The 17,328-nt window shown below is 38.1% G+C and overlaps 1 protein-coding gene across 2 annotated transcripts in view; it reads left to right on the plus strand.

The window, feature by feature from the left end:
- NEIL3 (nei like DNA glycosylase 3) overlaps nt 1-17,328 on the plus strand; it is a gene marked incomplete at its 5' end in the record, with an annotated part of 176,862 nt that overhangs the window by 10,359 nt on the left and 149,175 nt on the right. For both annotated transcript variants that reach the window (XM_079909020.1, XM_079909021.1), the window contains 2 exons: nt 9,445-9,544; nt 11,945-12,000. The remainder of the gene's footprint in view (nt 1-9,444; nt 9,545-11,944; nt 12,001-17,328) is intronic.

The following is a 17,328-nucleotide window of genomic DNA, read 5'->3' on the forward strand; positions in this document are numbered from 1 at the left end:
AAATAACTGTATCTTGTTCTACTACTTTGGCAACTTTAGCTTTCTTATAGGTAAGATTTGCTGAGTGTGCCGTAAGTGTTGAATAATAACTTTTTAAATCTAAAATTTTGGCATTTGTTTCATATTCATAAAATGAAAAGTGAGAGGGGGTTTCCAGTCCATGAAATGAGGGGGAAGGAAGAAATTAACGTGGGTGCTTAGCCAAAAGTGATCTGAACATTCCTGACCCATGGAACTAGAAAATCTTAGAAGGGCTGGGATAAATGGTACCTAGTGGTGACAGCCAGGCTGGAGAAGCCATAAGAGTCCTGAGCCAAATGTTAATTCCCGAATATTCCCACTGTTTAAATCTCTGATTGAGGGAGTGAAAGGGTCATTTCTGACCGTGGAGGGACTTTTTTCCTATCAGTCTCTGCCAAAACTTCACATAACCGTCACATGATTTCTGGTCAACATAATGAACTTGTGTGAACCTCAAAAAACCGTGGCAAGTTTACTTCAGTTTGTGATTTTACTGAAAGTGATTTTTAAATAAGAAAGTACTTTAGAGCCTATGGAAATACACTATACGCATCATGGTTTCATTTTCTTTTATAAAAAGTAGGATATTTGAAGAACTGAGAATCTGAGTTACTTTGACCGCAGTCTACTCTCTTCAGCTTTTATTAGATCGTTTGTGAAGATCACCGTCCCCTCTCCCCACTCCCATCACACCCCCAAGCCCACCTCCGCCCCAGTGACTCCAGACTCTCTGATTCAACGCCAGTCAGCTCAGTGCCTGCGGGCAAGTCCCTGAACACCTTTGGCCTCTGATTCGTTATCTGTAAAATGAGCGTTTGTGAGCAGATAGATTCTAATGCACAATTCAGTTTTGAAAAACATGATTGTGAATTTAAATTTCATGTTTACAGACAACAGGCATGGACATTTTAGGGTTTACGGGACTGTATTCCCTTACAATGTTTTGTAAGTTTTGAACCTCGGCTTTATTTTTCTGTTATCTGAAATGGTTCAAAAAGAATTCTACAGATAATGTGAGAGTGGTGTTAATCGGTTTACCCACATCAAGAATTGCTGACAGAAAAATAAGTGTGAATATTAAGCCGAAAATATCGCCAGGCGATATTGATCCCTTTATGTGTGTCTAGCTGCCCATCCTGTATGTTTAGAAAGACCTTTTCCTAAAGCCCTTTTGTGGGCGTTAAACGCATAATTGATTAAGCTTTGTCATAAGACAAGAAAAAGGAAGCGGAGGAAGTATTTTATTTATAATTGAATCACAAAACATTATTTATTAGCTATGCCTTTTAATGGCTCATGACGTTTCATCAAACAGGGCCACGTACAAGACTCTGTCCTTCCTCCCTACCCCTTTCCATTTTTCTACAATCCTTTATCCTAACTGGCTATGAAACACAATCACATGACTGGACATAGATCTCGGAAGAAAAGGCAAAGGCATTGAAAGGAGGATGAAGACTGTCACAGAGAGTGTTGGGCTCCTTTTCTGCAAAAGGCTGTGCTTTTCCTCCTTTCTTCAGGGTTAGGGCTTTGGGCCAGGGCTGCGAAGTTATTCGGTAAATGTTGTTTCCAGTATGTTTTACAACAGGCTTAGATTTTCAAATCTGATGAGGTGTGTCCAAGTCCTGATTCGTGTGTCTGAGGTTTCCTTGGCCCCGAACAATTTTCACAGTCAGTCTCCTGAACGGTAGAGTCGCAGAAGCCCACTACGGCTCAGTAAACACTCTGCGTTTCTTCATGTAAATATACGAGAACCTCCTTGATATTCTTTAGCATTTTCTGTTTCGCAAAAGAGCAAAACTTTACTTTTACCGATGGTGATTCTTTCATTTTTGAGTGAGAATGAAGGACTGATTTTACCATCTGTGAACAGTGACATATATATGTAGTACCAAGATGGTAGCCAGAGTTCACCACAGTCATCTTTGGTCCTGGAAATTCTATCAGTGCGATGACCTTTCCCACATAGATACCTAAATATACTCTCAGATTTATCTGTGCCTCCCCTGCAAAACAACTCATGTCTTTTAACTCTCTTAGTGGCATTGATCCCCCTGGCACTCTTTAAATCAGTCGGGTGGTCAGCATGGAGTCATGTTGAATGTCTGTCTTTCCTCAGTGGTTCGTACCACGGCTCATCAAGCCCTGACACCTTTCCTCAGGATGCCTTCATGTCTTCTCCAGATTTCTTTTCCGGCTACCATGTGATTGCAAACCCTAGAATCACCCCTGAGGTCCCAGCACACCAGTTTATTCATCTATTGATGAAATATTGCTAGTAAAATTTAACAGAGCTAAGCAGGGGAAAAGGTAAAGAATATGTTAGTTTGAGAGATAGAAAGAGAAAGGGGAAAGGATGGAGATAGCAAAAGATGGAAAGAGAAATAAAAATAGAGATGGGGTAGATTAGGAACACAGGTGTGGTACAGATACAGATTGGGTAGAGGGCTTTTCAGCAGCTTGGTACCTACAGAGTTGTAGCAGTATAGCTGATAAGAGAGAACTTTATTCTTTCAAAGAGAGCATTAATAATGAAAGCTTGAAGGTGACTGAGGAAGGAATAGGTTTGAATAGGACCCCAAAACCTTCTGGAAGAGATCGAAACCGTCTTCTCAAAGACAGTTTTCATGTAAGTTGGGATGGATGGAGACGGCCCTCTCCAACACCTAGAGGTAACGAAGCAAGAAGCACAGCGAAGGGCAACAGATTCCTAAGATAAAATCCCTGTGAAAATCAGAGTCAGGGCGAGAGTGACGGCCCCTGAGCCTAGAATGAGGTGGTGACAGGTGCTGTTTCTGGGTTAGTGGCACAGCTGACTCTGGCCCAGACTCAGACCTCTGAGCTGCAGATTTTGAACCACGGAAAGTGGTCGTGCTTGTGAGTGAACTCAGATCACATAAGAATGAATACTGGGAACCCCAGTCTCTTTGGCAAGGAGAGATAATACAGGCAAATTAACACCAGGAAAGAGGCATTCTTCTTCCCCTGCTGAGAACCCACAGCCAGGCCTCCAGTAGAAGGCAGCTCCTCACCTGTCTGGAGGAACAGTAATTCCAGGGCCCCGCAGCCTCACCTGCCACAGGGTCCATGTCAGGCCTGTGAGTCCTAGCAGCAGGGCCAGGGGCCATCTCACTGGGAGTAGCCCATTCAGTAGATAGATCTTTCTTTCTTTCTTTCTTTCTTTCTTTCTTTCTTTCTTTCTTTCTTTCTTTCTTTCTTTCTTTCTTTCCTTCCTTCCTTCTTTCTTTCTTTCTTTCTTTCTTTCTTTCTTTCTCTCCTTCCTTCCTTCCTTCTTTCTTTCTCTGTTTCTTTCCTTCCTTCCTTCTTTCCCTCCCTCCCTCCCTCCCTCTTTCTTCCTTCCCTTTTTCTTTCTTTCTTTTTCTTTCCTCCTTTCTTCCTTCCTTCCCTCCCTCCCTCTTTCTTTCTTTCTTTCTTTCTTTTCTTTCTTTCTTTTTTTCTTTCTTTCTTTCTTTCTCCTTCCTTCCCTCCTTCCCTCCTTCCCTCCTTCCTAACTGTGTAAGACAATAGCAATCAGGACTGGTTACCTAGGAATCAGAGGAGGCTTTAGGTTAGGAAGTTCACAGACTGCCTGCTCACAGTAGATCTTAAAGAACCTCAGCTGTGTATTTCAGGACCTACCTGTGCCAATTTTCACACCCAAGCTGTTAAAATGGACCATTTTACTTACAAAGAAAATGCTAAAACCCAGCAGGGAAACTGTCTCCTGGAACAATGGGTACTTTGCAAATCCCCTAACTTTTTAAAGCTGTCAAAAATGTTCAAGTGGGGGGACCTGAGTCTCTTCTTACCTATGAAAACTCCAACGAGGGGTGGCCTGAAAGTTTGTGTCTGCAAGGGAGGAACTCTAACCCGTGACTCTGATTTTTTTAAGTCATCACCAGATAATAAACCAGACTTTCTCTTTTCTTTACATCCCCCTGATCAAGAAGAATTAGATATTTTTGGAAAAGCTCCAAAGAAACAAGATATTCCCAGCAGTTTACTTGAACAAATGGCTTCGGTTGAGCATAATAATCTCTTAAATATCACTTTTAAATCCTTGTCAAAGAGAGCAAGTCAGCTCCATTCAGACTTGCCCGAGCTGTACGGGGCTCAGCTGCTACTGTTTAACTAAATTCAGAGGCCAGTGTGATGAGTCTGCAGGGGCGACAGGGCAGGAAGAGAGATTAACTTGGCTGGCAAAGCTGGCAGGCTGAAACTGTCTTCTTTTTGTGCTTTAAAAAATTCTGTGTTGCCCATCGACAGACAAATGGATAAAGAAGATGTGGTACATATATACAATGGAATATTACTCAGCCATAAAAAGGAACGAAATTGGGTCATTTGCAGAGACGTGGATGGATCTAGAGACTGTCATACAGAGTGAAGTAAGTCAGAAAGAGAAAAACAAATATCGTATATTAACGTATATATGTGCAACCTAGAAAAATGGTACAGATGAACCGGTTTGCAGGGCAGAAATAGAGACACAGATGTAGAGAACAAACGTATGGACACCAAGGGGGGAAAGTGGCAGAGGTGTGGGTGGGATGAACTGGGAGATTGGGATTGACATATATACACTAATATGTATAAAATAGGTAACTAATAAGAACCTGCTGTATACAAAATAAATAAAATTAAATTAAAAAAAAAAAGTCTGTGTAAAAAATGTTTTGCTCCTCATTCTCTCCTAACCATTTATGATGCACATTTATATGCCTTAAATTCTCTTTTTAAAATATTATAACTAATCTATTCTATAAGTTAATCAAATATGAAATTGAAGCCAACACAGTATGTAGGAGGAACAGAAAGTCAAGTTTTATAAAAGTTATGACAGGAGTGAACCATAGCCAAACAAAAATACAATTTTTAGAAGAAATGGCATGAGAAACAACATAAGACACGTCTATGAAGGGTATTTCTTTTTCATTATTGAGATTCCTATCTGCAGTTCTTTCTCCATGTCAATACCAATAATACTTATTACATTATTGCAAAATTAAAGTCACCTCTTTTATAAAATAAAGTCAAAAATTGCGACCTCAAAGTTTGATGTGTCACAAGATAGATGTGTGACAAAACACAGTCAACAATAACCAGTAAGGTGCTGGAAATCTGAAGGATGTGAGTTGTATTATACGGCGCTGAGTCTGGGATTTGGAAGTAATTTTGTTATTATTTGTTGTTGGTCTCCAGAGGGTATGTTTCATGTATTTCTTCCTTTTTACCCAGAATATAGTTTTGCTTGGGTGGTGACCAGGAGAGAATAATGGCGCTGTGGGAAGAGTGCTGGTGTGGTTTTCACTGTAATTTGATCAATATCAGTAAACAGTTCGCCTGAAAGCTATTCATATAAAAATAAACAACTCTTCAGTAGCTGTTCTTCCAATGCTCAGAGGAGTGAACAATTTATACTCAGGGGAGAAAGTGTATTGACTACAAAAAAATGCATCCACTAATAACAGATTTTCTCCCAGAACATTGTCTTTCCGGGATTCCCTCCACCCCCATCATTTGAAGCGTCAGAAAAAAACTGACAGCGAAACAATTATCACCAATGGTTCGAATAAAAAGTAAAAACTTGTGTTCATCATGTGGGAAAACGGGGGAAGATTAAAGCAGGATTATACTTGGCTTTAGGTTGGCAGGATAATCCAGGCTGTAGTTATGTGTTGGTCATTGACAAGCAGTGCTGGGGTGCTTACTCTGTCCCTAGACTCCCTTTATCATTCTCAGCCCTTGATATTAGAAACTGGGGTTTCATATTTGACTCTTGCTTTTTTTTCTCTCTACCTCTATCAACCATCAATTCTAATTTCACCTCTCAAGTGTTTCTCATGTGTGTTTCTTCTTTTCTGTATCTCCTAGTACGAGTTCAGGTCCCACCATCATTTACCTGAACTACTTCAGTGGCCTCTTTTACATCTATTCCCATCTATAATCTTATCACCCTCTAATTCATCTTCCAAACAGGCACTAGATGACAAGTAAAATGCAAATGCCACAGTGTCCAAGTACTCTTGTTTGAGACACCAGAATGACACATGGTGTATAAAACTTTGGTGATCTAGCCCATGTCTCTGTGTCTTGCTCACTCTAGGTCTCAAACATGAATCAGTTTGAAAGTATTTAGCATTGTGCCATTCATTATAGTCGCTCCAGAATTTAGCATAGCGCCTTCAGCGTAAGAGGAACTTAATAAATACCGTGTGTCCTAAATATTTCTTGAATAAATTGACCACTGACACCATTAGCCCAAGTCAGGATCTTGTCTGGATGCTGTAACAGCTTCCTAACTCTTCTTCCAGCACCCAGCTCTTCTTCCTAGCCTTGTTAAATGCTACTGATCGCTCAGGTCTCAGTTTAAACATTGATTTCTTAGTGTGGCAGTCCCTGACCCTCTTGACTGGGTTAAATTATTTTTCCCTGCATCACCATAGCATTGCTCTGTAGCACTCATCACACTTGTAATTACATGTTTAATGTCTGTAACTTCCTCAGCGAGGCTCTCCCTAATCCCCTTGACAAGAGGAAGTATCGGTATTAAACGTTCTCCTAGGTCATCGTACTTCTCCTTAACATGCATCACAGTTCGATAAGTGTTTGTTGAGTTGAATTGAAAATATATCTCTAGTCCTCAAGGAATGTTGAGGTTTGGCTCTAGCAGTTCCTGTATATTCCTAGTTAACTCTTTCTCATTGTAAAGTCTCAACTGTCAGCAACTCAAGGAGCCTTTGCTAATCAAAGTTTACACCACTCCCAGCTAGATCTCTGTTCTCAGTACTCACGTAATACGTCATGCACATTTCCATCACTGCATTTACTAGAATGTATTACAGTGATTTATTTATGGTTTCGTCTTATTAGACAGTAGTTTCTTTGAGATTAGGTTAGATGCCTTGTTCATGTTTTATATTCCAAGGGTACAGGGACCAACACACATAGGCACTCAATGACTATTGAATGAATGGATGGATGAATAAATGGAAAATAGGAACTATATAACTATAGTTCTATATAACTATATATATAACTATATATATAGAACTATATAGTTCTATAAAACTATACTTATAGTTTATAACTATATAAAGTCTTGCTTCTAAGGAATCACAAGGATCCTTATGTGAGGGAGTCGAGAGTGTCAGTCCGAGGGAGATGGGCAGATGCTACACAGCTGGCTTTGAAGATGGAGGAAGGGCCAGGAGCCAATGAAGGCAAGAGCCTCTAAAAGCTTGAAAAGACAAGGAAATAAGTCCTCCCCGAGAGCCTCCAGAGAGAACACAGCCTGGCTAACACGTCGATTTTAGCCCAGTGAGACTTCTGACCTATAGAGCTATAAATCTGTGTTGTTTTAAGAGGTAAATTTTAGATAATTTGCTACTGCAGCAATAAAAAGTACATGTATTTTACATGTGTATTTTACATGTATGGTATGGATTTATGTCTCTGTTGTATTTGCCAGTGCTTCAGTACTGCTGCCTGTCCTTTGAGTAAGAGTCTAGAGGGAGAGACAGACAATAACGAACATACACAAATCATCACACATTTACAACTGTGGCAGGTGCTGAGGAGAAATACAGCCACCTGTACATTAACACCCAGGCTTCCCTTGTCAAGAGGACTGGGGACTAAATTTACACACACACACACACACACACACACACACACACACACACTTGTCCCAATGGTCCAAAGTTATAGATACAGAGTTGGTCATCTGTTTATATTTCAAGAGGGTTTGTATCATGTATATAAATCCAAAAAATCATTTAGAACAGGAGAAAGAGCATGGGAGTTTTTGCAAGTGCCACTTTATTTGTCGCTATACCTTGCTCATGTCTATATTGTCAGTGTAGAACTGGAGAGGATTTAAACATGTTTTCCCCCCCAAAAATAGAAATAGAAATTTCAAAAATAAATTTTCTGGACCTAGGAGAATCATGTGAGATTTTACTAAGTTGGAATATTTTCATATTTTATATGAAACATCCCCCAAATCCTCATACATTGCCCCCCATGTCAGAATACTTTGCTAATGAATGCAGTTAATCTCCTTTGCATCTAAGATATTTTATTTTTAAACCATCAAAATTTTTCTGATTATGCCTTTTATAAGACTTAAAAATACATTTCTTTACCTTCTTTACTCATTTTAAGGTAACACTGTTTCAAAAACAGCAATAATTACCTTATTAACAGGTATTTCCCTGTTATATCTAAACTATCATGATTGCTTTATTGTAAGAAATAAAACCGTCTTCCTCACTGAGAGCCAGTCACATTTTTCCAGAAAAAGATTACCCCAAATTCTGCATAATTATATGGTATAGATTAAAGATAACAAAGATAAAACTCAGACTGTTTACATAGTTGTTAGTTGGATGTGCAAATAAAAATGAAATATACTTAAAATCACAACCACTTGATCATGGGTTGTGGGTTACTGTTGTTTTTATTGGCATAATTGATTCCTTGTTGTGTAACGAAGTGTGCAGAAAATTTGTTTGAACCATTCATCATAACTTGCATCACATGTTATTTTTAATATGCTCTTTCAGGAGTGTGGTGAAGGCCACAGAAGACAAATATTAGAAGTGGGTTTTTTCATAGTTTTCTCAAAAAAGAAATTAGTATTTGAAATATTAGTCTTTTAAAATATATTGGTATTTTAGGTCAGAAAGTCTAAGGTTAATCTTATTTTCCCCCCATGGGTTTACGATAAAAAGAGAGATAACTATCTTGATAGTTTTTTTGGTTTTATAACAATTGGATTTATATTCCGAAATTAAATTAAGGGAGAAACAGCCTGTAAAGGATTTAATCTAGAGAAATGAATGAAAGAACTGAAATTCAACTTAAATAGTTGAATATCTAAGTCTAATAGTTAAGTATCTAAGTCTAATCATCCTTCTAACATAGATCTCTTAAGGTTAGGACCACATAAATAATTCTCACAATATTCACTTGTAATGACTATATTCAGTAGGATTATTAAGATTTAAGATATTCCCATGGTATTCTAAACAAATTATTAAAAAATATAACATTCCAGAGATGAAGACTATATCAGCATTCCCCAACAGTGTTATATCTTATTAAATATTTTCATTAAGTATTAATAGATGATATGAAAATATACTGTGCAAATATGTCTGAGAAATTCTTGATATAAAATATTGATTAGATGTTTTTACTACAGGGCTTATTGGAGCCTTAAAGTGTTACTTAGTGCAGTGAATTTCCAAAAAATAGAAGCGATAATAACACGCAGTGCTTCACCAGCTAAGAAAATCAGTCCCGGTTCTCTTTACGCTATAATCCTGACCTGCTTCGGGCAAGGGGTTCTAAATTGAAATGGTGTCGTTCTCAAGTTCTCTGGGAAGATCTGTTAGTTTTATTCTCTCTTCCTACCAGGAGTTCCAGGTGCAGAGAACATGCGTGGACTTGTGGATCAAAACTAAGATTAACGTTAGTGGCTTGTGAACCTACCCTCAGCATTCATTCATCCTTATGTGTGAGTAACCCCTGATTTTTAGAGGAATCTTCCTGTTTTAATCGCCTCTTATTCACATTAGTGAGGGAGGATCCCTTATGGGGATGGCCAAACACAGGACACCCGACACTGGTCAGAGGAGATCGACAACAGTTCCTTAGTCACGTATACACACAGCCAGTGGGAGGAGGACACTGCAGGCCACACAGGACCACGTGGAGGCTGCACCTGGGAACAGAGTGAACAACCAGGGACTGTGCAAGACAGGCTTTGTGGCTTTGTAGTATCAAGAGGGTGGAGTGCCCCTCACTCCCGCAGAAGGATGTGATTAACTTGTTTGAATAATTCCACAGGCTGGTAGGGAACTGAAATCCATGACTCAGGGATAAGCAGGCACTGTACCTGGTCCTCTTGAGAGGAAGCTTGTTTGGCTAGGTGACCTTCTCTGCAGAGCAGAATGTGGACGGGACCTTGTGGTCCAGCTATTCAAGGCCCACCTGGCTTCAGACGTCAAGGCAGCACATTATATTGGGTATAATTTAGACCTTGCGCCTCACCCCCTTCCATCCATACTCAGTGCACATGGTTTAGGGAAGGCTTATCTAGCCCCTGGAACCAGACAAGAGCATGTGACCGAGTTTAAATTTATCACAGCCCCTATCCCCAGAGATTAATTCAGGAATGAGTTTATCACCCAACTCAGGCCAATGACTGTCAAGCTAAGGATTTTTTAATGGGACTTTGGAGAGAGAAATATGCTATTTTTGAATGCAGTTGCTACCAGTAAGAGTGATGGGAGCTGGGTGCTCCCAGAGACCCTGATGTGGAGCCCAAGAATGAAGCCAGCACAGACAAAGCAGGGCCTAGAAGTGGGAATGGAATAGTCTGCTGACCTCACCTGATCTGCAACCAGTCATGCTGGACACCTCTCTGCTGCTGGCCTTTCTAGGCATGTGAAACGTTCCTTTTCCATTTTTGACTAAGCATGTTTGAGTTGAATTTTGTCACTTATAATTTTAATAGCTCTGATTGATATATGAACTAATTTGAATGAATGTCTGTCCAGCTGTACTGAATGGTTTTGTTAAGAACCACTTTACAGTGTCAACCAGACTCAGCCACGGCTCCCTTTCAAAGTGACCTTACTGGATAGCTCTTCTTGCAATGTCACCGTTAAAGAGATTGATCGGAATTTCCACTCCGGTGCAGTAAACGATCTTTGATGACCGTGTACACAAGAACAAGAACACAATGAAAAACAAATGAAGCATAATCACTATCGTGTCCTGATCTATATTAGAAGACAGAAATTGATTTGATCAATTCAGAGTCAATTAGCAGATCTCAATATATTTAGAATTTGAGCAAATATTACAAAACATTTTAAAGAACCCTCATCTTAATAGTATGAAATTAGAAATTAATTTATGTTGACATTTTCTGTTAATAAAGAAGGACATGTAAAAGTGAAGAGCAAATAAATGTGATAACTCTTGCTGGACGAATAACTTGGAAACATAAGTAAATCAAACCTTAGAACTTGTAACTTCCAATGTTTTCTCAAGGAAAACATTCAAGGAAATATCAACATTTCCACACTCTTTCATATTTTCATCCAGTTAAATCCTGCAGCTCAGCAGTGATTTGAAGCTGCAGGGTTGCTCTTAACATTTACACTTGCTTGATGAGAAAATGTTGAAATACTCACAAGTACACTTATTAAGTAAAAGAAATGACAGTGCACACTGGCTGTCTCCAAATGTTGACAAGGGACACAGAGGTAAAGGAGGCAAACACTTTCAAAATGCTAAGTCGTACGTGAAAAAAAAATAAATGAAGCCAGGTTTCTGGTATCTTGTCATACATCCTCCTAATCTGCATTTGTTTATCTATCACAAATATATTTCATAAATGTAAAAGGAAAATATGCTATCAGAAAGCTGTTGAGATTAATTTGAATTTAGAGACTCACATTATCCGTCATGGGGTGATAAGAAGCCCCAGGGCATGAATTAGTCATTCATGACCATTTGCCTCTGGTGACTTGAGCACAGAGGCAGTAACAATGTATGTAATGTATTTATCTGCTAATTTAGTCATTTACTTGATAGATATGAGAGAATTTCAAAGGAAGATTATAAAGATACTGGCATATACTTTTCCAGTGTACCAGAAGATTTGCAATAAACACAGCACATAAAACTTTTAAAATACATTTAAAGTACCAGAAGGCTAATTCATTAATAGCACTATAAAAGTGTATCAAGGAGGAGAGGAATGTAATTTCTTTAACATGCCCTGTATAGGTGCAAGCAACACACCTAAGGTCATCCACAGAGCTACGGTAAAAAGGAGATAACATTGAAATATTCAAAATGAGCTTCTGTTGTTGGACCTGTATCTTCATTTCTTTCACTTCAGGCATTTGAGCCCCAGAAGGTGGAGGTTAAATAGGCGGAGAGTGAAGAGTTGTGAAGGTAAGGAATTCCTTATACCCCATAAAATCGATTTATAATCAACCAATCTTTGATTTTTTTTTTTCTTTCCAGAATGGGATTTTCACAAAACATATGAGACCTTTTTATCTTTTTTCTTTGAGCTGAAATGTGAATCTATGGTGTAATATCCAGTAGGCATGTTTTAGAAAATCCTCTGGTTTCATGAACTTTAAACCAGTATTTATAAGTTAATATGTAAAGTAAAAATGTCCCCGTTGCATGAAGGTTAACTGGATTGTTTCAAGTATAGAGCTGATGAGAAGGTATGCTTGGATCACTATATTTTTACTAAAACTTATATACAATAGAAAAGAATCAACATCTTAATAGTAATACTGCATTCCTTCAATTGCTCTGAAAAGAATTTAACTTTATATTTTTATCATCGATAAGATTTACACACTTAATTCTCTTGGATTAACTATTATATTTTTCACAAGTAAAGTTATTGTCAACCTGGAATCAGAGCTAAGAGTCTTTCTGTATTTAAATGTAGAACAGTATTACTATAGTACAAATGAATGGCTTCCACTCAGCTTAATTATGTTCAAGTTGCAAAAAAATGCATATGTTGTATCTATGGATTTGCAAATACGAAGCAGGGGCTCCCTCTACATAACCGTCTGTGCATTGCTTTTGTCTTTGAGTTTTTATAGCACAGATACTAAAGCCAAATTCTCTTTAAAATCAGAAGTTGATCATTGGAACGTGAGGCTGATTATATGTAATAACATGATATTTCCTAACCACTCAGTAAATTTAAAATGACAGTAGTTGCAATAGTACATGTATTTTGTAGAAAATAATCTACTGTTAGGCCACAATGAAAAAGATGTGTGAAAATATTAAAATTGTAATTGCAGATGAAAAAAATATAGCCAAGTTACTAAGCTGAAGACACATTGGAAGTGTCACCAGCTATGCAGTCTTCGTGTTGCATTTTGGACCATTGAAGAGATAGAATGCAAAAAGATTATGAATGTGTTCTAAGAATAAGAAAGGTACATTAGTTACATCATGTACCTAATGTCACCACCAAATGGGTGACTTCTGTGGATGAATTACCCAATAGTGTAGCTCTCCATGTGCTCACTGTCAACTCCAAAGGCAGATGTTTTGTTTTCACTTCTACAACCCGCCCCAATCCCACTTCAAGACCACAGCATCCAATCCTGCTTGTGCTTCTGGCCTGCCTTCCTGCCCTGTGAAATTCAGACTCAACACTGTGACACCAACTTTCACCTTAGTGTCCAGCCCACTGTCCTGAACTACATAGTTCACACTTGCAAGACTTACAGTTGCATGAGCCAATTCCTTCAACACCCCCCCACCCGTACACACACACGCGCGCACACACACACACACACACACACACACACGCTCTCAACTCCTTCTCTCTGTCTACTCAGGCAACCATAACAAAACACCATAGGCTGTGACTTAAACAACAGAAATGTAATTCTGACAGTTCTGGAGGCTGGAAGTTCAAGATCCAGGTCCTAGCAGGGTTTGGTTCCTGGTGAAGAATCTCCTCCTGGCTTGCAGATGGTGCCTGCTTGCTGTGTCCTCCCATGATGGAGAGGAAGAGAGCAAGCTGTCTAGAGTTGCTTCTAATAAGGGCACTAATCCCATCATGAGGGCCCTACCCTCATGACCTCATTTAAATTTAATCGTCTCCCAAAAGCCCCATCTCTAAATATCATAACATTGGAGGTTAGGGCTTCAACATAACATATGAATTTGGGGAAGGGACACAATTCAGTCCATAGTGTCTGCTCTCTTCTTAACTCTCTCTCAATCAGATACATACAGATCTATATCCTATTATTCTCTGGAGAACACTCACTAATACATCTTATCATCCCTGGAAAATCTAAACTGCAGGATGGCTCCTTCCCTCTGACCCAGTCACATTTCCAGAGCACTCACTTCCTTTTTTTTTTTTTTTTTTTTTTTTGCGGTACGCAGGCCTCTCACTGTTGTGGCCTCTCCCGTTACAGAGCACAGGCTCCAGACGCGCAGGCTCAGTGGCCATGGCTCACGGGCCCAGCCGCTCCGTGGCATGTGGGATCTTCCCGGACCGGGGCACGAACCCGTGTCCCCTGCATCGGCAGGCAGACTCCCAACCACTGCGCCACCAGAGAAGTCCCCAGAGCACTCACTTTCTAACTGTTGCTTTGGCTGTTCTTCACCTACAGTGAGACTTTCAATCCCTGGGCCACTTTCTTCTTGCAAACCATCAACTGCCTTCTAGCTTCAGTTTCCATTCTCAGCTGAGCACTCAATGCTGCCACTGTAATTTCCTCAGAATTTATTCCATCGTTTCACCTTATCCTTCAAATCACGAAGGTTATCAATAACTTTTATTTGCCCAACCAATCAATACTTTTCTGTTCTACTTTACTTAAGATCTTTATGTCTTTTAACTCTATCGATTCTCTTGATTACTCTGTGTTTCTAGACATTATATTTGCTGCAAACATAAAGAATATGTAAGGATCGCTTTTACTACAGGATGTATCCTGCATGAAGGTCATAGGTCTTCATTTTATTTCACTGGACACTCCAGTGCCTAGCACAGTTTCTGTTTAGTAGTAAATAGATGCTTAATAAAATCTCATTAAGCGAATAAGCCTTCTCACGAAGAATTCTATATCAGTTGATGACGACAGGCATAATCAGTCATAATAATGGTTATTATCATTAAAGTAGAAAGTGGGGAAATGTTGAGGACGAGGTATTTAGTTCATGATAATACTTCTTCCTTTCATCTTTGATAAGTGACAGCAAAGAGGTCATTTAGCCCATAGGAATAATGACGTAGAAATGCTATACACTCCATTCTATCCTACAAGTTAAGCCAAAGATACATGAACTTTCCTGTAGAATGAATCTTGTAGTAAAAGTATCATCTCATAGTCTTTAAAATACATTCTCAACAAACATGATGTCTAAAGACACAGCCTGGTTTAGTGGAAAGCATACCTGACAGGGAACCGCAGACCTCACTTGTAGCTCTGGTTCTGGTTAATTTGCTGTGTTTTCTAAGAGAAGTTAGTTAACTTCCTTAACATTCAGTGTCATTACAAGTGAAGGGATTGGATTTGATTATTTCTAAGGTCTCTTTGAGGTCTAAATTTCTATTCTAGTCTAATGAGATTTAAATTTTTTAAAGGTTTTACTTCTTACTCCCTTTATTTTTAAATGTAAAAATCACCATGCAGCACTTTTCGTTGCCTAAAAAAAGTTTCTTTGTCAGCATTTCAGGATGCTTAGACATAAACCTTTATATGCTCTAACACCAAAAAATGCTAATTTTTCAGTCATCTTAATGTTTTTAGACTCCATAGAGTCTGTCATATTATTAATTTTTTTAGTGGGACTAGTAATAAATAATATAAACTAAGTCTTTAAAGTTGGTATGTATTTTGCCTTTTTTCACTTAAATTGGACATTACAATATTTTATGACAGATTATCATAACAAATGAAAATATGAATGCAGATATGTAATAGCTACTAGCACCTTGTATTTATAAGATCACTTTAAACTTATGTTGAGAATGATGTCTATTTACTTTACTATTTGGATATTTTCAAATCAGGATTAAAATACTACCACCATTAATATATGGTACAATTAAGCACTTCTTATCAGATTTATAGAATAACATACCATAAAAATTTCTCAATACAAAAAAAGAATATTTCTAATCCTTAATCAATATACAGTTATTATGGGCAATATTTAGTGTAGTCATAGTATACAAGAACGTTGAAATTAACTTTTCAAAAGCCAGGACAGAGTATGAAATGTCACAGAAAACTAGTTAAAGTTAATAATCCTGATTTAACTCACTTAGTCTATTTTTCCCCTTCTGTCAAATAAAGGGCTTAGATTAGATGATTTGAGATAGAATATTTTGTGACTCTGTGAGGAAAGGAGGGTAAGTACTGAATGATAATGGGATTTAAGGTAGACCTGGAAATGTATAGGATTGTCATAGCAGAAGAGAGACAGGACTCCCAGGCAGAGAGTACAGCTTAGATATGTCTTGACTCATCTTTTGTTTAAACGATGGAGATAAAACGATAATTAAAACTCTACCTGCATAGTCAGATATTTCAGCTACTAGTCAAATGTAGCTCTTAAAACATAATTTTAAATTAATTTAAATTAAAAATTCATTTCCTCAGTCACACTAAACACATTTCAGGTTCTCAGCAGCCATATGTGACTACCCCACTGGACAGTTCAGACATTTCTATCATAACAGAAATTTCTACTGGTCAGCAATGCATCTAGATAACAATAACCAAATGGAAACAGGGAAATCCAGTGTCTATTTGACTATAATATGGTCTGTATCTTGCTTAAGAGAAGGTAGAAATAACTTTAGACTTTATTTTAAACTATATAATTAATATGTTTGCTGACAAAAATAAGATCTCCATGCATGCAGAGAAAAAGAAGGGAGTATAGAAAATTATCAACCCCAAAGAAGTCACAGAAGGAGAAAAATTACAGCGGAAAAGATAGATTTCTTAAGATTGGATTCAGCTATGAGAAACACACACACACACAGACACACACACACAGATATAGATTTAAATATGGAAGACGTTTATTTTGTGCTCACATTAATCACATAAGTGTCCAGAGATAAGAAGTCCAGAGCTGCTCTGGTCACACAGTTCAATGCTGTCCTGAAAGACTATTCAAGTCACCATTCAGCCATTTCTGGGATGTGGTCCTGGTCTACATGGTCTAAGGAAGCATGAAGAAGAAGAAGAAGAAGAAGGAGAAGAAGGAGAAGGAGAAGGAGAAGGAGAGGAAGAAAGAACATCCTCCACTGTCTCCTAATAAAGACTCTGGAAGGCTGTATGCTTTATATCCCATTGGCCAAAATGTAGTTACATACTCACACTTAACTTCAGGGTGGCTGGAACATGTAATATTTATTGCAGTCAGCCATGTGCCCAGCTAAGAGGTCTGTTCATTCAGAAGAAAGGGAGAATGCATATTGTGGAACACTGCCAAAGATAAAAACACAAAATAAAATATTTTTATAGCTGTGACATATCAGTGATTATAATAAATATTAACAGATTAAACTTTTATACAAAAAGATAAAAATTGTGACTACTATCTAATCCATCTATAAACTTCTTGCTAGAAATATATATGAAACAAAAACATACAGAAAGGAAGAAAATAAAAGAATTGGAAAAGTATACTATGCTAATAATTAATTTCTAGTAATATTAAAATTAGATGAAATAATATTAAAGGCAAAAGGCATTAATA

Source organism: Stenella coeruleoalba (genome assembly GCF_951394435.1).
Source record: "Stenella coeruleoalba genome assembly, chromosome: 21".
In the NCBI taxonomy this organism is placed as follows: Eukaryota; Metazoa; Chordata; class Mammalia; order Artiodactyla; family Delphinidae; genus Stenella; species Stenella coeruleoalba.